Below are 26,060 nucleotides of genomic sequence, written 5' to 3'. Positions count from 1 at the left end.
AGGAGATTCTGCTTAAACTAAATGCAACCCCCTATCCGAGGAGCACCTCATCCTGTAGCTAATGCAATTATGCTTATGCATGGTTATAATTTTCTTTCTGATTTTATTTAGAGATTGCCTATTTCCCAAGGGCAATTCACACTGTCATTTATAAAGTTATGTTGTCTTCATGTTTAACCTTGAGGGAGAAAATTGCCTATAGAAATAGGGGAAAACATACCGTGTAGCAGATGCAGATAAAATACTCAGATCCCCTTTCCAGAAAGGACTCACTGCCCAGCTACCAGGAGGATAACTAGGTGACAGCCTCTCCTGTTAGCAACTTTTGAGCTAAATTCACACTCTGCTCAGAGTGGCCCTAGCCCATAACTGAGCAGGGCCATGGGATAAAGTCATGGCCATTTCCACCTGATGGGGATGTGCTCCAACAGGTAATCTTGCTCTGGAGCAACCTTTGGGGCTAACAGAGCCTGTACCACAATCAGGTGGCTTCCTCGTGGCCATTCCTGCTACCTCATATTTCCTTTCACAGGTGTTACTCCCCACAAGACCTCATGCTTCCTAATTCTGTGTTAGAGTCTGCTTCCCGGAGAATTAGAGGTTGAGGGGGAGGGGAAGGAAGCAAGAACCAAATACAGGTTGCAATATTCTCCCAGATTCCTTGAGTTTACTGTTCCCAGCCTGTGGATATGAATAGCTCCTGGGGAACCTCAGAGTTATTGCAAGGGGTCTGCAAATATACCCACGTGCCCAACATTGCCTATAGCCCGAATACATAATATGTCCAGGTATTTTGAATAATATATGTGCTATTTTTCAAATAACAATTCACTAAAATAGCTTTTTAAAATAGTGCATTTTTAGATCAGTGGACTCTAATAGTTATACACACATGCACATATGCACATCAGGGGAATTTTTTGCATTGAAGAGGTGTCTTCATGTTAAAAGGGCTGAGAACCACTGTGTTAGTTGATGCGGCCCTCTGGTCTTCAGACATGAACTGGGAATTTCCAACGTAATTTCCAGATAAACTTTGGGAAAGGCTGCGTAATTCTCAGATGGAATAGCTCTAATTTGACAAATGTTGACGGCTCAGGGGTGCTAGAATGGTCAACTTTAAAGGGTAATGAGATATCGTGCGGCCTCTTGGTACGATATCAAATCTCCTAAAATGTGCTTATGTTCTGACCTTCCTGTTCAGAGACATGACTAGGTAAAAAGTGTTTGACTTGGGTTCAACATCTCTATTCGTTTTGGGATAAATTGCCTTGTCTTAGCATACGATAGTTATCTTTAGGGAGCAGGTACCATGTAATTTGGGATTACTATTTGGGTAGAATCTTATAACTGAAAGAGACCAGCCTTCCTGTCCTACGGAGGAGAACACTGAGACTTATTCTGGGGAAATATAATAACTTGTCCAAAGCCACAGCTAATAAGTGGCATATGTCTCTCTTAACAGTAGATAGGAACCAAACTATGGCTTATGGTTTGAGGTGTAAAATTTATTAGCTCTAACAGTCAGGATGTGCTGAACTATGCTGCTATAACAAATAATGCCAAATGTTAGTGGATTAACATGAAGGAAGTTTATTACTGTTTCAGCTGAAGTCCATTGTAGGTCTGAATGGTTCTCTAGGACACCTGTGCCCCAGGGCTCCAGGCTGCTTTGATCTTATGACACTTCCATCTCAACAAATGGCTCCACAGTTGCCACAACAGAGGAAGAGCATGCTGCAAGATGTCTCACTGGCAGTTAAACACCTTCGTCCCTCATGACACAGGTGGTAGACCGTATCTGTAATAAAAGGTGAGGAGAGCTGCATAAAAATAAGCACTCGACTTCCCTCGTGGCACAGTGGTTGAGAATCCACGTGCCAGTGCAGGGGACACGGGTTCGAGCCCTGCTCCGGGAAGGTCTCACATGCCACAGAGCAACTAAGCCCATGCGCCACAACTACTGAGCCTGCGCTCTAGAGCCCACGAACCACAACCACTGAGCCTGCATGCCTAGAGCCTGTGCTCTGCAACAAGAGAAGCCACCACGATGAGAAGCCCATGCACCACAATGAAGAGTATCTCCTGCTCGCCACAACTAGAGAAAGCCTGTGGGTAGCAATGAAGACCCAACGCAGCCAAAGATAAATAAATTTAAAAAAAAATCATCACCTTGAGCATTCTCAGAGAAGAAAATGGCTAAGTTGTTTAAAAAAAAAAAAAAAAAAAAAAAAAAAAAAGCACTCAACATCCCTACCATACCAGCCTCTCAGAGTGCCAGAAAAATTTCATTAGTTATTTTTAGGGTAAATTTCACAAGTTCTCTGAGAATAATAATTTATTAAGTCATTATCACTCCATAGCATACATCATGAATTAGTTCATCAGTTTAGGTTTAGTCACTAATACTTTGAAAAACTGGACAGCTGTGGTGGAAATACACTTTAAGAGCTTCTCTTAATAAAAGACAGCTGAGGGGTTTGGGCTGGCCAGACAGAGTTGTGTGGAAGACACTTGGGAGGCCCCCGCTCTGGTGATGGATGGTAGTTGAGGGCAATGAGTGTCTGAAGGAGAAGACTTTCTAAGGGCAGACGGGGCACTGAAAGGTGGTAGAAGCTGCCTGTGACCAGCTTCCTTGAGTTCAACACTTTGCCCCAGGCTGCTCAGGTGAGCAAAGCAACTTGCAAATGTCCGTGGATGTATTTGAATGATACCAAGTCTTATCAAACTCTTGATATTATGTTTGTCTCCAGTCTGCCTTCCCTCCCTGGCCGCCAAACAGTGCTTTGAAAATAATACGTTGCTAACCTAGACTATTGGGTTTCCTGCCACATTTTGGTGTCTGCAGTGCTAGGGAGACCAAAGTGGCAGAGAGACACTGCAGAAGGAAGCCAAGCTTGGTTTGAGCGTGAATTACTCCTTGCCATCTTCCAGGCTACTACTTCCATAGGCCTGGCTCACCGGGCTGAGGTCACTGGTCTCCACTAGGAGCTTTGAAGTATTCGAGCTGAGTGTTTACATAAGTTCTTTAAGCCATCTGGGCCTATGGAATGGACTTGGACACCATCTTTTATGAGATCTTCCGCATTTTCACTCCGAGCTGAAAATATTAAAAAGTGAAGAGCCACTTCTGTCCCTAGCGGATATGGGATGTTTACTCTCAGACTAAGACGTGTTACAAATGAGGGTCAGATTAGAATAGAACAGAGTCTAAGGGTCTGGCCAATTTACTCAAATGGAATTTTTCTTCAAACATGGGCTAATAGACATGTGACTTTCTAGTCCAGTTCATGACTTTGGAGGCAGTCTGCTTGGGCTCATACGCTGACTCAACCATTTACTAATTATGTGTTTGTAGACAGATTACTTAATCTTTATGCACCCCAGCTTTTCTTAAACTTTAAAATAAGAACAACTGCATCTACTTCAATAAATTTGAAGGCCATGGGACACTCAATAAATATGAACTATTATTGTTTTTGTAGTGCTTTAGAGAGATTTGGGGGGAGAAGTGTGATAATTTGATGTCTAAGACCACCATTGTTATTGTCAGTAATAATACTACAAGGTCTAATGTGATATACTGGCAGGTACTTCAGTTTCCTCATGCATAAAGTGGGACTGACGTTGGTGGCCCTTCCTACCTTAGTGGATTATGTGGTGCATCAAATGAAGTGAGAGATACCTTGAAAAATATATGGAGATAGGAGATCTTGTCCATGCTGTGCAAGTAACAGCAGCGATAGCAGTGGTAGCTGTCGAGTGTCTTTGTCCATCCTGTTGCCACTTAGGTTGATGCAATCTCTGCATGTGACTGTGATTGAAGAGTTGGATTTTGCTGGGGTAGGTGGGACTAGTTCTTACTGCACTGCTTTGACAGAACCTCATGCTGATGAGGGCGTTGCTTTCTTTTTCTTTCTTTCATTTTCGAGTAGTATTTATGGATTTTTTCCAATTTGAAAGTAACACATAATCATTATTGAAAATTTTAAAAATATGGAGAAGCTTAAAGAAGGCAATTAAAATCACCCATAATCCCATTACTAAGAGACCCGATGACTTGTGTGCTCTCCCACTCTGCCCTCCCCTTCTGTTTCTGGTTCTGGTTCTCCGTGCATGCACACACATGTGTATGCACATGCACACACACACACACACACAGACGCACACACACACACACACACAAACACACACACAGAGGCATCGTACTGATGGTGCGCTTTTACAGGCTCTTGTCAATTAACAGCATCTCAGGGGCATTTCTTACCTTGCTTAATATTTTTCACAGCATTCCTTCTCCTCACCCACTCTGAGTATACAGAGCCCTACCTCCTAAGGAAGGTCCTCCCACCACCACCCCATACCTCCGTCCCACCCCTCTGGACTTGCACGCATATGAGGGCATTGTTTTCTGACACCCAACACTTCTATCCATGCAGTCAGAGGTGCTTTTGCTAGGAGTTGTCTGTCTCTGAGAGGTCAATGCCAGAGCCTGGTTTCCAGTTCAGAAAACCACAGGATGAACAAAGCCAAGTCCTGCAGCAGCAATATACCAGGCTCTGGCGGTGGGCTGGCCCTCGCTCTCTCTCTCATCTAAAGAGTCTTTTTGAGGCTGGATTTGCTTGGCTGCCCCTGGTTGGGAAATAGTAAGAAGCTTGCATTCGTGGAAAAAAGAAGGAAAAAACAATCACCAATGCTTTCATAAAACCCAGCCTGTCACAGTTCCTGTTTAAGGAGGAGGACTCATTTTTCCCTAAGTTGAAAATGTTTGAGCCAGGATGGGAGGTGGGGGGATGGGGGGAGAAATTGCCCTCTGTCCAGAGCCAGGCAGAGATTTGCATATACAGTGAAATATACTGGGGCTCTCATTTTAGGGGGAGTTCTTTGCTTCCAAGCAAAAGAAACCAACTTTAGCTAATTTAAGAAAAAAAACTAAAAATACACACATGTATACATCATGGCACGCACACATACATGTTAGAAGGCCACAGAGCAGCTCACAGAATCAAATAAAAAGCTAAAAATTCTGGCTTTGTATGGGACAGGAAACTAGGTGATCTAGGTGGGAGAGACTAACGGACTCTCCATTAGTTAGGGATCCCTGTGTCCCTTCACCCAGGATTTCTGTTCCCTGGAGAGAGTAAACTGGCCTTGCTTGGTGACATGCCAACTACTTGACCCGCAGAAGGTGAGACACCTTGCTTCAGGCTCTGTTAGAAGGGAGGATGGGCTGCTGAGCAGGCCGTAGAGCAGATTTCTACCAGTCTGCTTTTTATCATCAGCCTCTTTGCTATAATTAGTTCCCCAAGGCTGCCTGAATTTACATTCATGTAAATGCAATTAATGTGTTTCTGTTTTATAGCATCCTTGATAAAAATTAAACCATGTTAAAAGTGGACTACAGTCTTCTCACTCAATACAAGATCTCTGCCTTGTCTTTGTGGTCCACCTGGAGAAAAGGCGCTTAGGGCTTCCTGAAGCGGTCTCTTGCTTCACCTGGCTTCCCTTTGATAGCTCCATGCTCTGGATTCTGGAAGTTTGTGCCCCAAGAGCCCTGGTTACCCAGCCTGGTTCTTGCTTTAGGCAGCAAACTAAAAATAAGTGTCCACAGGACCATTCTTGTTGGCAATGACAGTTGGGCTGCCACCTCACCACAGAGACACTTGTCATTTGGGGGTTTGGAAAAGGGAAACACTTAAGTGCTAGTTTATCAGCCAAAAGAAGCTACGACCAAAAAAACACAGCACCCATCCAACCCACAGACTTCTGGTCAGAGTATCAACTTACAGGGGAAAGTTTAGCCTGTTATAAATTAAAGACATGGAGGTGGTTCTTCATTTACACATTTGCAGGGGGAAGGGGGAGACAACGTGAGCCCACAGCAGCTGCCTTTTAGAAGTTTCCAGGGAAACTTTAAAAGAGAACAACATTTTTTAAAAAAGTGTTAGAACATTTTCAAAGTATCGAGGAACAAAGAAAAGCCTGCAACAATGTACAATATTAATATTTTGGTGTGTTTCCAATCCTGGCTTTTAGATTGTGAGGATGAACTTAGGGGTCAACTTGCCTCCACGCCTGTCATATCTGCTCTCACTTGGGAATGAAGCCTGGAATCAAGTAAAAGTTTAATCAGTGTAGCTGGTGTGCTGACAGGTTTTCATGCATGACATTCATAAGCCTCCTTTATCCACTTAATATAACATAAGGTTTTCCCCATGTTTGAAATTTTCTTTGCCAGTTTTTTCTCAATGGCTTTATAATATTCCACCAAACGGTTGCTCCGTAACTTACCGAAGCAGGCCTTTGACATCACACGTGAACTATCACAAGCAATGGGTATTTTTGTGCCTAAACTGGGGCCACCATTTGTCAAAGTCCAGCCTCACAACTTCTTGGGGGTGAGGTTTTTATACTGTCACTTTTTTTTCTCTTAAAAGGCAGCTCTTCACTGGACAAAGTCTAATTATCCAGTTCATAGGTGATTCTACCCTAATTATTCTTCACTCTTTTCCCTCCTTTTATGTTTCTGGAAGTCATTTCCTAGATTGTTAGCAAGGGTACTAGAAAATTAAAGAGAGGACAAACTTTGAGTACTTATTGCTAAGTCGTAGAAAAAACTTCCTGGGGGGCTGTAAGAGCCAGAGTGAAACTTACTTAGGAAATCCATCAGACAGGTCTAGACACTGCTTTAAAAATATGGGAACTGCTCTTATAGTTTTTCAAAATATATTTTATATTGCTACGGTAAAACATGCTTCTGTTAGGCACATGGTAATTGTGTGTGTGACAATAATAGCAATAACTTTTTTTCTTTAAAGGCAGAGAAGAGAATTTACAAGCCCACATTTCTTTTCCCTCTAGAAGTATCTAACCTCCCTCTCTTAGAAGCTCCTGGGGGCTCAGATATTAATAGTGTCCATCTTTCCTACTCCATTTATCTAGTCGCCTAGGCATGCAAATTTAGACTGTATACTAGAACAACAATGATCAAAACAAAAACAAGAACTATCATTAACTGAATGCTTGCTGTATGCCAGCCACTGGTCTAAGACTTTGAGAGAGAGAGAGACCTAACAGAGGGAGGATGTATACAGCAGGTTCAGTGGGCTTTTTGAGGTGATGACAGCCACAGGAAGAGTGGGGGGATAGGATGCTGGCGTGGGTGAAGGGTCCCAAGTGTGGAAGAGCATGACCTATTCTGCCGTGGACGGAGATTAGCAATAGGGCAGGAAAGTGGCGTCAAATATAGCTGGAAGAATATTTAATAAGAGAGGGACAAGATCCAATTCATATCTTAAGAAGAACATACACATCTATATGGAGATAGATTGCAAGGGAAGTAGGGTGTGCACAGGAATGAACTGTGAATGTGTCTGGGGCGGTGGATGATGGTGGCCTGGACTCAGGGGCTCTGGTGGAAACGGACCGAAGCAGATGGACTTGGGATGCATTTTGGAGATAGAATTGACAGAGCTTGCTGGTAAATTGCAGAAAGGAGGTAGGGTAAGGGAGACATAAAAGCCAAGTCCTGTGTTTTTCTCTTTGAGCACCTAGGCTGTGGTGGCGCCGTATACTTATGATGTGAAATCTGGGGGAGTAACTGATTCATGGGTAGGAAAATGGAAGTTTCTATTCTTACCTTGTCATTTGCCAAAATAGACATACTGACCAAAGATAGAAAAGCAAACAAAACAAAACTAGAAACTCAATGCTTTAAATCGTTTTTGTGTAGTAAAAGGAGACCAGACAGACCTAGGACTGCTATTTTCAAGTTGTACGATTTAAATTACCTAGCCACCTGCCACTGGATGCTTTAACCTCCTAATCTTTAAAAGGGAATTAATATTGCCCGTCATGCATTTTTGTTGACGTAATGTATGTGCAGCTCCTAGCCCAGTCTCTGGCACATAGTAATTCCATTTCCTAAATGTTAGTTGCAGTACTTAGAAACAGCCTGCACAAGATAGAGCTGTCATATGCAATAAATCCCTCCTTGTGAGGGCCTTGTACACACCTTAGCCTGGGTGACAGGATATATCCCTGTTACTTTCTATCCAAAGTCCCACATTTAAATGCTTTATTCCTTCCGTGGAAGGCTTTTTTCCTTACTGAAATACCAGTGGCCTCGAAAAGGGAACAGTTTAAGGCATATCTGTCAATAATAGAAAGCCATCCTAATGTAGTGATTAAGAGCATGGATTCTGGAGCCAGACTGCCTGGGTGTGAATCTTATCTCTGCCAATTATGAGCTGTGTGACTTTGGGCAAGTTATTTGACTTCTCTGTAGCTAAGTTCCCTCATCTGTGATATTGGGACATTAATGATTCCTACCTCATAGGGTTGTTATGAGTTTTGATGAAGGTAATACACATAAAATCATAAAACAATGCCTGGGAAATAGTAACCATAATGTAAGAATGTGTTAAATAAAATACAAATAGTTAAGGTGTTAGAAAACACAGCTTTGAGAAGGTGAGGAGAGAAGGATGAGGTCAGGGAGGAGAAGGAGGGCTGGGCCTCTGGAGGAAGCAGAAACAGTAGGACACGGTGGGCAATCACGAGAAGAGCTAAACACAGGCTTTTATGCTTTTTGGTTTTGTCTTGTCAAGCCCCCAGGGAAAGAAACTTCCAGAATGGCCCCAGCCCCAAATATTAGATCTAAGTTTTCCCTTCTTAGAAGCAGCCTTTAATCCATGTTGGGCTCACGCAAGGTAACACGCACAGAAACATGCATTTCTGCTGTTGCTGCTTCTGTCGGCAGAATCTCTCTGCCTGGCCTTCATAAAGATCGTGTGAAGGTGTCCCCCACCCATCTGATTCGGCCTAACTATGTGGTTTCCTATGGCTTACCAACGTCTCAACTGAAATCCGGCCACAGACTGCTCCTCCAGAGACTCAAGGGATGGTTCACCATTTCTGGCGTTATTATAAATGGACTGGGGAGCCCAGGAAATGTGTACGTTTCCTTTCTTATCATCCTTTCTTCAAGGAAAATGTTTCATGGACTGTTGCATCTAGATGGCTGTTGGCTTTTATCATTAATTCCCATCTGAGCCAAACTAGGGACAGAGTGTCAGCCTTTTTGAAAAATGGGACAGCGGAAAGGATGTTAGTGAATCCCAAACTCACCTGGAACTCTAGCAGCATCTAAAGACTGTCCCTCAATTTTTCCAAGTGTGGTGAGGATGCAGAGAAACTAGGTCACTCATACATTGCCGGGAGGAGTACAAAATGGTACCACTATCCTGGAAAACACTGTGGCAGCTTCTTAAAAAAAAAAAAAAGATACGCCAACTACCACACCACCCAGAGATTGCACTCTTGGCTATTTATCCAGGTGAAATGAAAATTTAGTGTTCACACAAAAACCTGTACTCAAGTGTAGCAGTTTTATTGGTAATAGCCCCAAACTGGGAACAACCCAAGCGTTCTTCAGTGGCTGACTGGTTAAGCGAACTGTGGTCCATCCACACCATGAAATAGTACTCGGCAAGGAAAAAGGAATGCACTATGAATTATTCGTATAAGCAACAACCTGGATGAAACTCCAGAGAATTACGCTAAGTGAAAAAAGCCAATCCCCAAAGATTATATACTGTATGATTCCCTTTATATGATATTCTTAAAATGACCAAACAGTTGAAATGGTGAACAGGTTAGGAGCTGCTAGGGGTTAAGGAGGTGGTGGGAACAGGAGAGAGGTAGCTGAGGCTGTAAAAAGAGGAATCCTTATGGTGACGGAGATCTTCTGTATCTTGACTGCATCAGTGTTAATATCCTGGTTGTGATATTGTACCATGGTTTTTACAATGTACCATGCGGGCAAACTGGGTAAGGAAGGGTATCTGCATCATTTCTTAAAACTGGATGCGTGTCTACAATGATCTCAAAGTAAAAGTTTAATTTTAATAAAGAGAGACAGGATAAAGACTGTTAACTGATCCCCAAATTCATCCTGAGCTCTACCAGGACCTAAGTAATGCCCTTCAACTTTCCCACATTCCTTGCTCTGAAAGAATTTTTAGTTGTCGAAAGAGGTAACCAGATGCAAAATTAGGTAAACATTGATACATTGTTAGATACATTGCTTGCCACACACAGTTAGGCCCTCAGCCCACCTACTGTTCATTTTATCACTCATTCATTCAACAAACATTTATGGTGCCCCTCCAATGTATCAAAGACTATTCTAGGTATTGTGGATACAGGGAGACAGATAACAGACTCTGTACCTGAATGGAGCTTATATTATAATGGGGAAGACAGATAATGTATAACACATACATAAAAAGATGATTTTAGAGAGTGGTAAGAACTAAGGGTGCAATAAAACAAGGGGATGTGGACAGTGTCAGGAGAGGGGAACCTCCTTCAATAGGGGAGTGAAGGAAAGGCTTTCATAGCGGACAATTTGATCTGAGAGTAAATGATGGAACAGGGCCCCAGAGCTGGGGAGAAGAGTATTGCTGCATTACCTTTACAAAAATCACTCTTGTGATATGAAGAACACACTGACAGGAAACAAAAATGAGAGTGAGGGGACCAGTTCACAGCCATTTCAGTGGCCCATGCCTGCGGTGATGGTTTCCTCGACTAAGGTTTAGCAGTGGAGACAATGGTACCATTTTCCAAGATGAGAAAAACTGTGTGGGAAGAGGGAATGCGGTTGGCTGGGAAAAAGAAATGGAGAGTTCTGTTTAGTCATGTTCATTCTGATATGTCTAATAGGCATCCATCTGCACTGGGCCATGAGCATTGTTCAGCCTCATCCTTTGTCTGTCTCCCCCCAGCCAGTGCTCGAAAGATGCTTTCTAGTCCATATTAAAGTAAGGTAGGGATGCAAAGAGCCGTGAATAGCCAAGACCACCTCAAAGAAGAACTAAGTTGGAGCGCTTACTCAACCAGAGATCAAGATTTATTATAAAGTGACAGTAATTAAGGCAGTGTAGCATTAGCACAGCAACAGGCAAATAAAGCAACGGAACAGTGTAGAAAATCTAGAAACAGACCCATGTATATTTAGGCACTTGGTTTATGAAAAAGGTGGTACCTCAGAGCAATGGTGCAAACTTATCAAAAAATAATCTTATCAATAAGTGCTGCTGGATCAAATAGATATCCAAATGGAAAAATAAGAATAAAACCCTACCCCTGCCTTTTACCAGAGCAAAAAATATCAATTCTATGTGGTCCATAGACTTTAAATATGAAAGCTTTTAGAAGATAACACAGGTCAAGAATAGCTTCTTTAACTTGAGTTGGCAAATATTCTTAAATAGGACACAAAAAGTACTAACCATAAAGAACAATATTTACATACTGAACTTTATTAAAATTAAAAACTTGGATTCATCAAAAGATACCATTAAGAAAGTAAAAAAAAAGAGTCAAGTTACAGAGTGAGAAAAGATATTCACAGTACATATAACTGATAAAGGGCTCAATTCAGAATATATAAAGAACTCTTATAAAAGACAGATCATCCAATTAAAAACAAATCAGCATCTCACAAAAATAGAATGGCCAATGAACACAAGAAAAGGTGCTCAACTAGTCATCAGGGAAATATACATGAAAATTACATTGAGATATCCCTAACCACCCACAAGAGTGAAAATAATTAAAATGAAGACCAATACCAAGTGGCTGTGAGGGTGCGGAGCAACTAGGACACATACGTTACCAGTGGGAATTTAGAGCGATACAGCCATTGGGGAAAGTTTGGCAGATCTACTAAACCTAAACATAATATGTTCAAAACCTGTCAAGTCTATTCCTGGGTATACATCTGACAGAAATGAGGGCTTATGTCCATCAAAGACATGCACAGAAATGTTCAGCGCGACATTATTCATAATAGCCTCAAGACAGAAAAACTCACATGTCCATCAAGAGTAGAACAGATAAATACACTGTGACATATTCATAGAGTGGAATACTGTACACGATGAAAATAAATTAACCACTGCTACACACGACATTGATGACTCTCACAGATATAATGTGGAATGAAAGAAGCTAGTTACAGAAGAATGCATATTGTCTGATTCCATTTATATGGGGTTTGAAACCAAACAAAATTCACCTGGGATGTTGCAAGTCAGGAGAGTGGTCCCTTTAAGGAGCAAGCAGGAGGTAGTCGTGTGAAGGGGTGAGAGGAGGGCTCTGGGTGCTGGTAATGTTCTATTTCTTGACCTGGGAGGGGGGTACATGGGTGTGTTTACTTTGCAATAACTCATCAATAATTCATTTAAGGTCTGTGTGCTTTTCTGTGTGTATGCTCTACTCAAAAAAAAGTTTATCTGAAAAATGAAATGGGAAGGCTGATCTTCACTTTAAGAAATGATTAAAATGTTTCTCCCCTCTGTTTCTGACACCACTCCCCCATCCAAGTTCCCCACTGCACGGGAACTTGTTCTCACCAAATGAATCAATCATAATGGAACAAATTTAATGGATTTCCAAAGATTGTTTTTTTAAGTGTAATGTCTTCCTTGTAAGGTCATTAAAAAAACCCTCTGCCTTTAAATAAAACCATCACACCTCATCCTCCCTCCCTTTATGGTGAAGAAAACTGACATGCGACATCCGAGAACAATAGTCACTCTGGGACCAGAGCGTGAAAATGGATCAGAAATTCATTTGATATTTATTAAGCAGTTGCTAAATGTCAGGCATTATTCTCGGCACAGCAGATACAGCAGTCAACATGAGAGAAGAGATCTTTGTTCTCGTGGAACTTAAAATATAACCCCCAGATGAGCAAATGTCATGGAGAGAAACACGTGAAGGGGCGTGGGATAGTGGGGGCCAGGGGTAAGTTTTGCTGTTGTGTAGAGGGTGGTCAGAGAAGGCCACACCCAAAAGAGAGAGACCTGAAAAAGAAGAGAGGTGGCCATGCAGGTGACAGGGAAGAGTGCTCCAGGCTGAGGGAGCCTGAGGTGGGAACAGTTTCTGCGTTTGAGGAACAGCTGGGAGGCCGGTGCAGCAGGAGGGGAGTGAACGAGGACCAGAGCAGCAGGAGACAGAGACAGAGTCCACTAGGGCCCCCTAGGCCATTGTGAGGGCTTTGGCTTTCCCTCTGTGTGAGATGGAGCCACTGGAGGGTTTTGAGTAGAAAGAGAGACATGATCTGACTTAGATTTTAAGAATCACTCAGGCTGCAGGGAGAGAATAGACAGAAGGGGGGGCGGTAAGAGCGAAAACAAGGAGACCAGGAAGTCGTGACAGGGATACAGGTGGGAGGCCCTAGCGCCTTGGAGGGCCAGTGGAGATGGGGAGAACTGGGTGTATTTCATGGCAGAGATGAACAGCGTTCAGCGTTTGGAAGTGGGTTGTGAGACAGAGAGGAGTCAGGGTTTTGGCCTCAGCAGCGGAAGGACAAAGTTTCTGTCAACTGACATGTGGGAGGAACAGGTGTGGGTGGAAGGTTCTGAAGTGCTGTTTGCACACTTCTGGTTGGAGACATCTGCTAGACATCCCAGTGGAGGCTGTAAGGAGGCAGCTGGAGATAACGAAGCCAGAGCCCGAGGGAGAAGCTGGGACTGGAGGTGTAAACGTGGGTGTTGGTGCTTCAAGCCATGAGACTGGATGAGGTCACCTAGGGAGAGGATATCGCCAGAAAAGAGAAGTCATGGCCTGAGGAATGGCCCTCCGAGGTCAGTCCTGCCCCAAATCCTGCTTCCACTGTAGGAAGGGGATGTCGTCATGTTGGAGGAATTGGCCCCCATTCGCCTGGTGCCAGATGGCTGATGTGTTGCAGGTGTGAGGATACATGGGGCAACACTGTGACCCAGAAACTGGTCCTCAATGAAGACCAAACATCGCGTGAGGGAAACAAGCAAACATCTTTAGCATCCCTCCTCTCCCTGTCCCTAGCTCAGTTGGGATTTAAAATAGTGACCTGGAGGGCAAACTTCTCCATGCTAGTCCTGGTTTGCCAAGTGCCCATGGCCTTCTCCTCTGGCATTCTCTTCGTCTGTCTGCTAGTCCAGCCGAGGGCATTTTATTCTCCTGGAAGAGTGCTTGGTCCCTGGGCAAGCAGAGCATCCTTTCACACTGAGCCAGAGCTTGCAGGCTGGAGGAAGGCGGCCTTCGCGGCAACAGGGGCTTGGAGAGGAGCTGTCCTACCCATTTTACCCATTCGCTGAAAATCTCTCATAACGTTTTCCATTCCCCTTCTAATGAGTCGTCAGATCAGCAGGGCCCCTGCTAGAAAGTTTATAAAAACCTCACAGGATTTTAAGGTCTGAACAAAGAGAAGAAATGGCTGACTGGGGCCGTGGCAGGCTCGAGTCAGAACCTCTTTCCCTGGCTGGTCTTTATTCCTAAAACTGGATTACAAGGAAAGTGAAGAAGAGTGTTGGGGAAGAAGCTTTTGAAATGCTTCTCAGTTTTCTCCCTTCCTCGGCTTTACTGTCACCGTTCAGGCTCCCCAGGACTCATCTGAGGAAGTTCCAGCCAAGAAAAGCATCAACAGAGAGGAGGAAAATTGGAAAAAAACCAATAGCCGCAGGGATGGTGTTTATTGACCTCAACTTTCCAGTGTCCCATCTCACCTTCCAGAGACTCCCATTGTTTCCCCACTTCTGTTACCATCCTTTGGAATGATTCTAACATAAACTTGATTTCTGTACCCACTCCCTCCCACTCGCTGCATGATCCATCTTTTCCTTCTTTTTCCTCTCTCTGTGGTAAAGGAGAAGTGGACAGACATAGCTGTTCTATGGTCTCCTGAAGTCTCCATCATCTGGTGCCTCTCTGAAGACCTCCCCACCCTGCCTCTCCTCACGCAGTCACTAGAGACTCTACTCTCCGCTTTTCCACCTGAGAGGGAAGGTGGTCCAAGGAGCCCTTTACCTGAAAGTGAGGACGGTGTTTACACAGCTGTGCCCACCTGTTTCAGGATGGGACTCCCTCTGGGTCAGCTCTTGGAACGTGGCACACGGCAGTGAAAACTGGGGAGTTTGAGATTCCTGGAGAATTGGAAAGATGGAACTCTCTTTCTCTTACTTTCAACCAGGATCCTAGAACACAAAAATGGATTACAAGTCACTTTCTGCTTCTTGGAGGTGGTGACAAAGTAACTGTGTTCGGTGTAGCTACAATCCACATACAAACACTGATGGAAGTCAATGGAAAGGGTACATTTCTTGCCCTTCCTCCCCATAATGTTCCCGAATAGGTATCAGGCAAGCATTAAAAATAATCTTTTGTGCTCAACAATAATTAGTGAAGACATTGATAATACTAGGTGCCTTTTCCATTCCAAAGTCCTCCCTCATAGTTCCCTCACCCAAAATTTTCATTTGCTCATTTATTCATTCAATATATTTTTATTGAATGACTACTGTGTCCCAGGCTGGCTGCTACGTGCCTCAGAAAGAATGGAGAACAAGGTAGATAAGTCTTACAGTAAAAGTGATGGGAGAGGCAAATAAATAAACAGATACATCTGAATAATTACGTATTTTAGTAAGTGCTATGAGATCTTTGTGGGCTGCTAGCCCAGAGGGTGAGGTTCGAAGAACTACAGGCTAAATATAGAAATAAAAGGAAGTTGCATTTTTTAATGACTTGTTTTTACATGTAACTTAGGAAATATTCTTTGGAGAGTCACAGCAGAATTTTAAAATGGAATTGCTTTCCCTGGAACTAGGACATCAGCAATACCCATGATCTCATGAAGGCAGATTGCAGCTCCTAAAATGCCTTCAAATGGTGTGGCTTTGCCTCTTTGAGGGAAATAAACCAAAGGAACAACCCAACTGCCTCAGCCACAGACACTACTGGTTGTCTACCCAACAGCTGTTCTCTACTTGCCTGCCCCCTTTTCCATAACCTTGTGGGGAGGTCTTTGTGACCTTGTCCCTGCGAGAATGGTCTAAAACTCACTACTGGTCACCTATTTGGGAGAAATGTGTATCACGCCATCTCCTTGAGAGAGATGATGTTATGAAGGTCCAAAGGAAGTGATGTGGGTTGATACTTTCTCTTCTCACCTTGCTTTCCTGGACTTAGAGAATGAAATCTATACCATAGCCCTCTGCGTTCTCAGCTCCTCTTAAAAGGACCCAGAGCCACCAATTCTCTTCTGTGGCAACCTGGCCAGGTGGCAATTTTCCTACTCTCTGATAGCTTACAACTGAGGTTCTCCTTGGTAGATGGGATGAGTGATCCTATTTTCCAGAAACCCATAAACCTCGTTGCCTTCCCAAGCCTTCCCATTTCTGGAAAGAGGATGGAGATGATTCTATGGTAAGTCAGGGTAAGAAAGCCAAACTAAAGCTTCCCTCTGTTAGGTAGGGAGATGGCCTCTATCTCCATCCAAAAAGATGTATCTTTTTTTCTACTCTTTTCCTGGTCCTTAAAACTGTCCCACCAGCTCAAACCACATCTCTGTGCCTTCTTGTCCTTAGATCCTCACAAGCAGCACCCGTGATGTTTGAACAGTTTGACCATGACCCTGTCTTACTGTTCTCAACCTGCTTCTATTTGAATCCCAGCAGACCTGACCCTACAAGTTCAGTCTCTAGTCCTTCTCTGGCCCCTCCAGTTTTGTTATTCTTCCATGACTCTACATGCCCTTATTTGAACCCCCTGATTTAGTTCTAGGGAGAGCTCTGTACTTGACCCCACTTGACACAAATCCCATCAGCCCAGGACTTGCTAACCAGCTTCAGCTCTTTCCTTTCTTCTATGACACCACCGCTAGATGTGAACTTAACATGGGTGTTGCTTTCCCGGACCACGCATACCGAGCTGAGCATAAGAGGGATGCCACAGTGGTTGAGTCATGCTTGTAAAGTTCATACCTGAACTGGTTTTCAGGCTTTCCGCTTCTCCCCATACCTCCATGGTCTCCTTACTATGTTGGCTGCCTACCAGTCCTGTCCTGGGAACCTCTCTGCCAGCTAACTTGCTCCTCAACCTGCAAGCTCTGCATCTCAGACTCAGACTAACATGTTCCCTCCTGACCTTGTGCAGTGGGCTTTTGTGTTTAGCTGTTCAGCATCCTTTGTTAGAGAGAAAACACTCCCCATTTCTTGCTCCCCTCTGTCTCTGTCTCTGTCTGTCTCTGTCTCTCTCCCTATTCGTGCTTAGTTACAGGGTCTCGTCCACCTTTAGCTATAAGAGTGGGAATGAGGACAATTATATAATTCAAATTTGAATCTCTCTGACTTCAAAATTTAACCAGTATACAATCCTGACTCTATTGGTGAAAACTCGATAGAAATGGTTAGAATAGGGCTGTGCTGATAAGCTCTGTGGCTGAACTAAATGAGAAAGTGCCCACTGAGTGCCGTAGATGACGCGGCAGCCAGTGGCCGCTTCACCTGGAAAGGCCACTGGGGCTGGTTCTCCACTGTGGAGTAATTTTGTGTTTGGATAGAAGCATCTCTTTATATTTCCTGCTCAACTATAACCTGATCTAGAATCTGCTGCTGAACCACAGTACTGCTAAGGATGAGCTCACATCTGAACAACTGTCCTGTAAAGAATCATCTGTGGGGAGTGACTATGCAGCTATTAAAGTACCTCTTAGAGTACACTGTCATTGAAGGAACTTTTTTTTCTGGACACGTGTAAGTAAAACATTTTTCTTCTAGTTTTATTGAGATATAATTGACCTGCAACACTGTATAAATTCGAGGTGTCCAGCATAATGATTTGACTTACATACATCATGAAATGATTGTCACAATAAGTTTAGTGAATACCCATCATCTCATATAGATACAAAATTAAAGAAATAGAAAAAATTTTCCTTCCTTTTGATGAGAACTCTTAGGATTTATGCTCTTAACTTTCATATATAACATACAGCAGTGTTAGCTATATGAATCATGTTGTACATTACATCCCTAGTACTTATGTATCTTACAGCTGGAAGTTTGTACCTTTTGACCATCTTCATCCAATTCCCCCTCCCCCCAACCCCTGCCTCTGGTAACCACAAATCTGATCTCCTTTTCTGTGATTTTGTCTGTTTGTTTTTGAAGTATAATTGACCTACCACACTGTGTTAATTTCTGTTATACTGGTTTGAAGGAGTTCAGATAACTCAGAAAGTATTCTTCCTAAGCAAGTATAGACAGTTTCAATTTGGGGATATAATGCTTATTAAAAATTTATTATAATGAAAGAAAATAAATAGAAAACAACATTTTTTTAAATGAGGGAAGGAAGACTCCAAAATTAAAGAATAAGTTCTCTATTTAAAATAGGATTTGATTTATAAAGTCTTCAATTTCATTCAACTTTTGAGAGAAACACTTATCCCATAAAGTAAAAAGATGTGTAGAACACGGTGGTCAGACTGATCCAGAGCAGCGGCCTATGTCAATTAACATTATTTGAAAAGGCTTGTGCAGAGTTGTTTCAAAACTGTTGTTTTTTTCTAATTTAAAATCTTATTTTTGAAATTTATGAATTAGTTCCCAAAGTCCTACCCTTGTGAAGAAGTGGATTTAGTCATATCCATATTGAATTGCTTGTGAAGTTTGTTTTGCATTTTCATACCATAGTAAGGTCTTTCTAAGGTCATAGTGTTACTTTTAATAACAGCATCAATATTATTCATAATGTTGGTTTTTTTTCATCCTGAAGTACTCAATGTGTAGTCTTGAAGCCATGCACTGTGGCTGCCTTTACCTGGTTTTGTCAGGGTTTTTTAATCATCTAAGAGAGAAGGGTTTTCTCTAAATCCATAGGTATTATAAGACAAACCCTTCCTAGCACTGGCAGGGTAGTCCCATTGACTTTTATGCAACAGTGATGCACAGAGACGATTTCTCAGGCAGATGTCCAAAGAGAAGACAGACCAGTCCAAAGTGTTGGCAACAAAATCTTGAACTAAGATAGTGTTTATGGAAAGAAGGAGAGTGAATCTTGGCTGCAGTGTGGAAACAAAAGCAGATGTTGGCTTACTTAAGTGTACTCATTCTCTAGACATGCTGGGACCTCAGTGGCTGACAGAAGGCAAGATAACAAAGCTGGGAACTGCCAGGTCCAAGACTAGCGCACCAAGATTGTAAAATAGGACTGGCCCCCAATGGGGCATGGAGTCTCCATCAGAATCCTGTCTAGTAGAAAAGGCTCCCATGAGCTAATAGGTCAGCATCCACATTTAAGTGGAAACTTTTGGGCAGGAAGAGCAAGATCACAGGATTTTCTAGAACAGGGGTCAGCAAACTATGATCCGTATGCCAAATCTGGCCCATGACCTGTTTTTGTAAATAAAGTTTTATGGGAACACACGTCTGTTCATGCTACAATGGCAGAATTGAGTAGTGACAGAGACTTGGGGTTTACAAAGCCAAAAATATCTTCTATCTGGCCCTGTACAGAAAATGTTTGGCAACCCCTGTTCTACAAGAGGATGAGGCTTGGAATCAGCATTGTGGTCCCAGGTGATATGTTTGGTTTGGAGACATACACCAGGCATGGGCTGAGAGGAACCCATGATCGAGGCAGGATGTCAAAACCACAGCTGAATGGTTTGGAGTTCAGGACCTCAGGTACAGGCAGAAACCAAGGCAAAAGCTCGGTCCTATTGACTGGACAAACATGGTGGTGATTAAGGAAAGAAAAAGGCTCAGTAAACTTGAGGGATCCAAGTTACCTTTAGTCATAGAAGATACCAAGTCTAGGACAGCAAGTCCAATTTCAGTGACCTGCTGATGGGTTCGAACCAATGGTCAGTTTGAAATGCTCAGTGTTGAGCAGAGCTGGGAAGGCAGAGGCTGACCCAGAAGGAAGGAACTTTCAAGTCCAAATAACCTGGCTCTTTCTGCTAGAAAGTAGGAGTATGGTGTTATACTCTCCATTTCCTCTTCAATATGTAGCTTATCACCCTCACCAACCCAGCGTGATGAGATTGAAATGTCTCCTGGCTTGGGTTGCCATATTTAGCAAATAAAAATACAGGAGGCCGAGTTCAATTTGAATTTCAGACAAAGAAAAAATTTAATGAATAAAAGTATATCTGAAATATTTCATTGGACATGTTTATGCTAAAAATTGACTCATTATTTGAAATTCAAATTTAAGAGACTTCTCTGGTGGCGCAGTGGTTAAGAATCCTCCTGCCAATGCAGGGGACATGGGTTCGAGCCCTGGTCCAGGAAGATCCCACATGCCGCAGAGCAACTAATCCTGTGTGTCACAACTACTGAGCCTGCGCTCTAGAGCCCACGTGCCACAACTACTGAAGCCCGCACACCTAGAGCCCGTGCTCCGCAACAAGAGAAGCCACCACAAGGAGAAGCCTGCACACCGCAATGAAGAGTAGCTCCTGGGCTTCCCTGGTGGCACAGTGGTTGAGGGTCCGCCTGCCGATGCAGGGGACACGGGTTCGTGCCTCGGTCCGGAAGAATCACACATGCCGCAGAGCGGCTGGGCCCGTGAGCCATGGCCGCTGAGCCTGAGCGTCCGGAGCCTGTGCTCCGCAACGGGAGAAAAAAGAGTAGCTCCCGCTCACCGCAACTAGAGAAAGCCCATGCGCAGCAACGAAGACCCAATGCAGCCAAATAAATAAATTTATTAAAAAAACCAAACAAACAAATTTAACTTGAGTCCTATAATTTTTCTGACAATGTTATTTCCAGGAAACTGGCCATCTTTGTGATCAATCATGACTAAACTAAGCAATATTTTGACTCCTGGGACAGCAAGAAATTTCTAGTCTTTTGGTTTCTCCTCTAGTCTCTTTTGCTTCTCCCTTTCTCCACATACAGACTTCTTTCCCACCTCCTTCCATCTCTTCTCTACCACTTCCTTTCCAAGGGCTGTCCAGGAGAGGGGACCGATTGCATTTATCAACACTTCCAGTAATTATAATATAGCTTCAACTGTCATTGATTAAACCAGAAAAGGGCTGAAAACTGAGAAAGAAGAAGTGAAGCTTTTTAAAGTGACTCACAGGAAGGAAACCTGGTGAACAGACAGTTAGATGATTGGCTTCTGACTCATAGGAGCTTTCTTTTTCTTTTTTTAATCTAATCATGCTCTCGCCTATTTCTTTTATCATCCATTGATGATTTTTTTTAACAACCATGATTTATTTTAGTTTTTTGAATTTTATTTATTTTTTATACAGCAGGTTCTTTTTAGTTATCTATTTGATACATATTAGTGTGTATATGTCAATCCCAGTCTCCTAATTCACAGGAGCTTTCTTTGCTAGAGATCTGTAGTCCTCTATCACCATTAGTTTGCTGTCAACAAACCACTGAAATTTCCCCGGCAGCACACAGATCACTGTCTTGGTAGAGGGCTTGGGTTTAGATAAACGGCGTGGCGCTTGCTGGTTCCAAATGGTGAATTAAAATGAACATTTTTTTAAATTTACAAAGAGCCTCTTAGATTAAAATCAAAGGGCTCTGTAAAAGCCATGCTCATGGTTTTAAAGCATTACGCCAGCACCGTGTTCTGTGAAGAGGTTCTTAGGAAAGTTTCAAGAACAGTCAAATCGTTTCATGCTGCGGTCACAGTGGATTCAAGCTCACCTGCAGGGAAAAGGATGTGGGCTGAGATTGTGCTCAGGGATGACTTGGGTAATATGTAAAACATGTAGAAAATACCAGTCTGATGTGATTTGCATTCTTTCCCCCATCAGTCATTTCTCTAACAGCCCTCCCCCCGTTGTAGCAGTATTAGAGGTGCCCATTTGGGTCTCCCTTCAAGAAAGAACTTGCTGTTCAGCAGTAAAAGATGCAGTTGGCTTACAGCCTCCAGCTGTCAGTACCTTAGGATGCACAGCGCCTTTAGAGCAGGGGCCATGCTCTTCCTGGGGCAGCCCCCAGCCTGACTGAGCACAGAGTAGGTCCTAGGCCTGGCCAGTTCCTCAACATGGTACTCCTCCGATGAGCAGTCTTTGTTCTGGAATCCCTCACTGGGTTGGCCAAAATGACTCAGATCTGCATCGTGATCTGAGGCTTTCCCTGTCCAATTGTACTTTCTCCCTCTTTTACCTTCACAAGTGTTACTCCCACAAAAAACTCTTACAATCTTAATTCTGCCTCAGTGTCTGTTTCCCTGAGGGCACACGTGACCCAACCACGATGGCCCCAGGGAAGTGGACGGAACAGATACCATTTTAGCAAGGAAAAAGATATCTTTTTTTTTTTTTTTTTTTGCGGTACACGGGCCTCTCACTGTTGTGGCCTCTCCTGTTGCGGAGCACAGGCTCCGGACGTGCAGGTTCAGCGGCCATGGCTCACAGGCCCAGCAGCTCTGCGGCATGTGGGATCCTTCTGGACCAGGGCACGAACCCGTGTCCCCTGTATCGGCAGGCGGACTCTCAACCACTGCGCCACCAGGGAAGCCCGGAAAAAGATATCTTGAGGGATACATTCTTACCCGAAAGGAAGAGGGGGAAAGGGCACACTCGTTCCTGTCCAGCAGAGCACAGGAATGAAAAAAGAGGTGGACGCAAGCTAAGACCCTCACACATCAGAGTCTTGCCTTGCCTCTTCCTTGAGGCCAAGGCTTTTTTGGGGAGGGAACTATGAAAACATTCAGAAAGGTATGGAGAGACTAAAAATATTAGGGCAAGTGACCTCCTTTCCCACGCACAGCCTGGAAGAGGCTGAAAGCAACTAGGAGAAGCCCAACATGTATCTGGTACCATGTCTAACATGGCTTGGGTGGGACAGTGCAGCATTAACAAATGGAGGGACCTTGGTAGATAACGATGAGATGTATCCCTGTATTCCCTGGTGCCCTGGTGAAGGTCAGGGCGGTTCAAGATGGATCACTGGAAATGCAGAGGCCTGAAGTTGGAAAGTGGAGGCCATTGAGATCAAGTAGTTTGACTTCCAGAGGCAATAGCGGTGTCAATGTCCCATGGCTACGTTTGTCCATTGCATGCCAGTGAACAAACTAGACCGGGAGTAACTCATGGGACACCAGCACAGGACCCAAACACCCAGCAGGGATGCCCCTAAAGACCAGAGGTCACCATGCTGGTTTCCACACCCATAGCCACATGGTAGCAACACCCCCACCAGCCAAAGAGCCAGGTGCTAACATCAGGAGACCAAGGGACACCAGAAGAGGCCAGGATATACCGGCTGACCATGTACGTTCAGTCTTTTCCTACATGTTCCATAGGGTTGAGGGGATACAAGGAAGATTTGATCAGTTCTGGAAAACAAAGGAGCTGCATGTGTTGGCACGTCTGAGTGTGTGTTAATCACTTGGTGACCCCACTGCTCTTGTTACATTTTGAACTTTAGTCCAAGCTATGGAGTTAAGGAGGGTCAGACGTAGTGTCTCCAAGCCATATCTGAATAGCAGGTTCGAGGTGAGAAACTCCATGGGCCAGATAAATTATAGCATCCATGTATGGGAATGTTTGGTTTCTCTCTAGACCTCATTTTCCAAGGGGTGGGAGATAAACCACTGGTGATAGCCAAGATGATTTTAGGTTGTATGCAAACACCTTTCATTAACACTGAATCACACCCAAAACATCCCACTTCCAGTTTCTCTCAGTCCTCCTGATCACATAAGAGGAAGTCTGGGTGCCCGTCTCTACCCTCCCCCAAACTTGCCAATTCCACTTGCTAACAAAGTGAGAGCAGATTTCAGATTCAGAGTATCAGCCCCCCTCCACCCTCAATCTATTCTTCATGAAGCAGCCACAATGATCCTTTAACAGAAATCAAATCACACCACTTCTCTGCTGAAGACACTCCCATGCCTCCTCATTTAATTCAGAGGAAAAGCCTGAATCTTTCTAGTGGCCCCCAAGGCCCTACCTGATGTGACACGTCACACTCCAGCCTCACCCTCTCTCCTGCCCTCTGGCTCACGCTGCTTCAGCCACGGTAACCTCCTGATTGGTCTCGGGATGCTCTTTGCCCAGAAAGCAGCCCAGCTCAAGTCCTCGCCTGCCACAACTTGACTCAGAGCCACTTCTGTAGTGAGGACTCCTTTGGTTCTCCTCTCCTGGACCGCAGCTCCCTGACCTCCATCTTGCTTTATGTCTGTGTGTGCACTCAATACATTTTACGTGCTCGTCATGTTTTGTTGTAATTTTGTCATTTGAAAAACTAAACTTGTCATCTTTATTTCCTGCCTCTCCCTTGAATGTAAGCTACGTTAAGTCAGGAGTTTCTGCCTGTTATGTTTACTGCCGTAACTCCAGCGTCTAAAACAGGGCTTGGTAAGCAGTGGATGCTCACTCAGTATTTCCTGAATGGATAATGAACTCTTGGCTTATTCCTACATGTTATTATCAGTATCATATCTTTCCTTTCTCAGCCTCCCCTTTAATTCTCCTTCCTTTCCTGGCAAAGCAAACACAAACGAATACAAACAAAACACACAACAAAAAAACCCACAAGATGCTATTCGTTACCCCTTCTCAACTTCATGGAAGTTCTAATAATCATATATATTTTATATACACATATATATTATAATACATTATGTTTTATATATACATTTTATCTATCTAGATACATACACACATTATATTTTCCTTTCAGATGGGAGATTTGGGGTGTGGAGTGCCAATGGAAGAGAATTTGGGGAATCCTTGACCTGGCTGACCTCTACCCTTCTCCCAACTCCCTTCCATCCTCCCTCCGCCCCTGACCCCCACCCTCCTCTCACATTCCTGCCTGCTGAGTTCTGCTCCCCAGCAGCCCGTAGCATTTGGGCTGGGATGGTTGGAACCCGCGCGGGCTCAGCATTTCCAGGATCCCCTCACTGGCTGAGTGGGGAGCACAAGAAATACATGTGTCGAGCTGCTTCTTCTCAAGACCAGAATTTGGCGTGGCTGTTCTGCGTGACTGAATGACAGATCACAGACACACATCTAGACCTCCGGAATGGAGAGCGAGCCAGGTGGAAGGAGAAGCCGCCTAGCTCCCCACCGCTGGCTGACCCTGTTTACTCTGTTTCTGGTTGTCACCACAGCACCATGTCGAGTTACCAAGGAGATAGAAAGGAACAGACCTGTGAGAAGCTCTCGCTGGAGCGTGGGCGGCAGCTGACTGTCAGTGAGGGCAACGCCCTAATTCTTGGCTCCGCCTCTCCTCCCACACCCCAAAAGAAGCCACACAGGAGCTGGCGTTTCAGGAGCTGCCTTAGAATGCAGACCAGAGCTTGCGCACACCTATTCTCTGGCCCTCGTGCCCCTTTGAGCAAGAGGGTCTGCGGGCTTGGGTCTTGCTGCTGGATGGGCGGGCTTTTCTAAGCCTTGGGGATGTATTTGTGTTGTAAGAAAACACCTGGGTTTTTTCAGGGGTCGGAAGAGATTGGTGGCTGAGCTGTTCTGCTCTTGTGTGGATGGAAGGCTGTGAGATGGGGCCCTTGATCACCACGGAGCCCCTGGACAATTGGAAGGAGAGGTGCCAGGAGCCAGGCCCCAAGGCCCCTTTAGCAGGACAAAGTAATAGCATGGGGACATCCACACCGGACTTTGAGAAGGAACAAGGCTAACTCTGATGGTGAGCCGGCCCCGTTTGTACACGCCAAGGCCTAAAAGACCATGTTTGCTTTTGACAAGCCTTTGGGAATATCCGGTAATTACGGTAATTCCATAATCATGCTACTAAACGCACCTAATGCTTTCATCTTTACAAAGCTTGTGTCCATTTTCCGCCTTCTCCCCTAGAGAAGGGGGCTTTATTTCCCCTACTTTACAGATGAGAAGGTAGAGGTGGAGGAACTTTCTGCTACCATAAAAGTAGCAGGAAAGCATTTCAAACCCAGATCTCGTGACCCCACATGTGGGGTGTTTCCACTCGTTCCTGGTAGAGGAGTTCCTGAAACAGGAGCCTCACGAGTCTGAGGCCTGAAACTACAGGGCTGACTGATGTAGCTGCAAACTGCAGCTCTCAGACAGCAAGAGAAAAGTCAAGAAGAGAAAATGCATTGCTCTGGAGGACCTTCGCGTGTCACACAGGCGGAATATTTACATGTGTTCCCCACACGGTCTCCGTAGCAACTGTCAGAGGTGCAAAAATGCATCATCAGTATTTGTTAGAGGGCAAAAATGCGTCATCAGTATTTGTTAGAGGATGAGAAGAGATCCTCTTTCTCTC

General features: G+C 44.1%; 1 long non-coding RNA gene across 2 annotated transcripts; it reads right to left on the bottom strand.

Moving 5' to 3' along the window:
- Positions 1-1,424: 1,424 nt before the first annotated feature.
- LOC117197683 (uncharacterized) lies at positions 1,425-25,037 on the bottom strand. Of its 2 annotated transcripts, none has more exons than XR_007478754.1 (3): positions 24,970-25,037; positions 14,860-15,026; positions 1,425-1,801 (listed from the first exon to the last, which is right to left on the bottom strand). It is a non-coding gene; the product is annotated as an uncharacterized LOC117197683 (long non-coding RNA). The 2 variants fall into 2 exon arrangements; XR_004478479.2 differs by lacking the exon at positions 24,970-25,037 and adding an exon at positions 24,625-24,918 and having other exon boundaries at positions 1,426-1,801.
- Between the last annotated feature and the right edge of the window lie 1,023 nt (positions 25,038-26,060).

This window comes from Orcinus orca, chromosome 8, assembly GCF_937001465.1.
Source record: "Orcinus orca chromosome 8, mOrcOrc1.1, whole genome shotgun sequence".
Classification (NCBI taxonomy): Eukaryota; Metazoa; Chordata; class Mammalia; order Artiodactyla; family Delphinidae; genus Orcinus; species Orcinus orca.
This window is presented reverse-complemented; position numbering and strand designations above follow the sequence as displayed.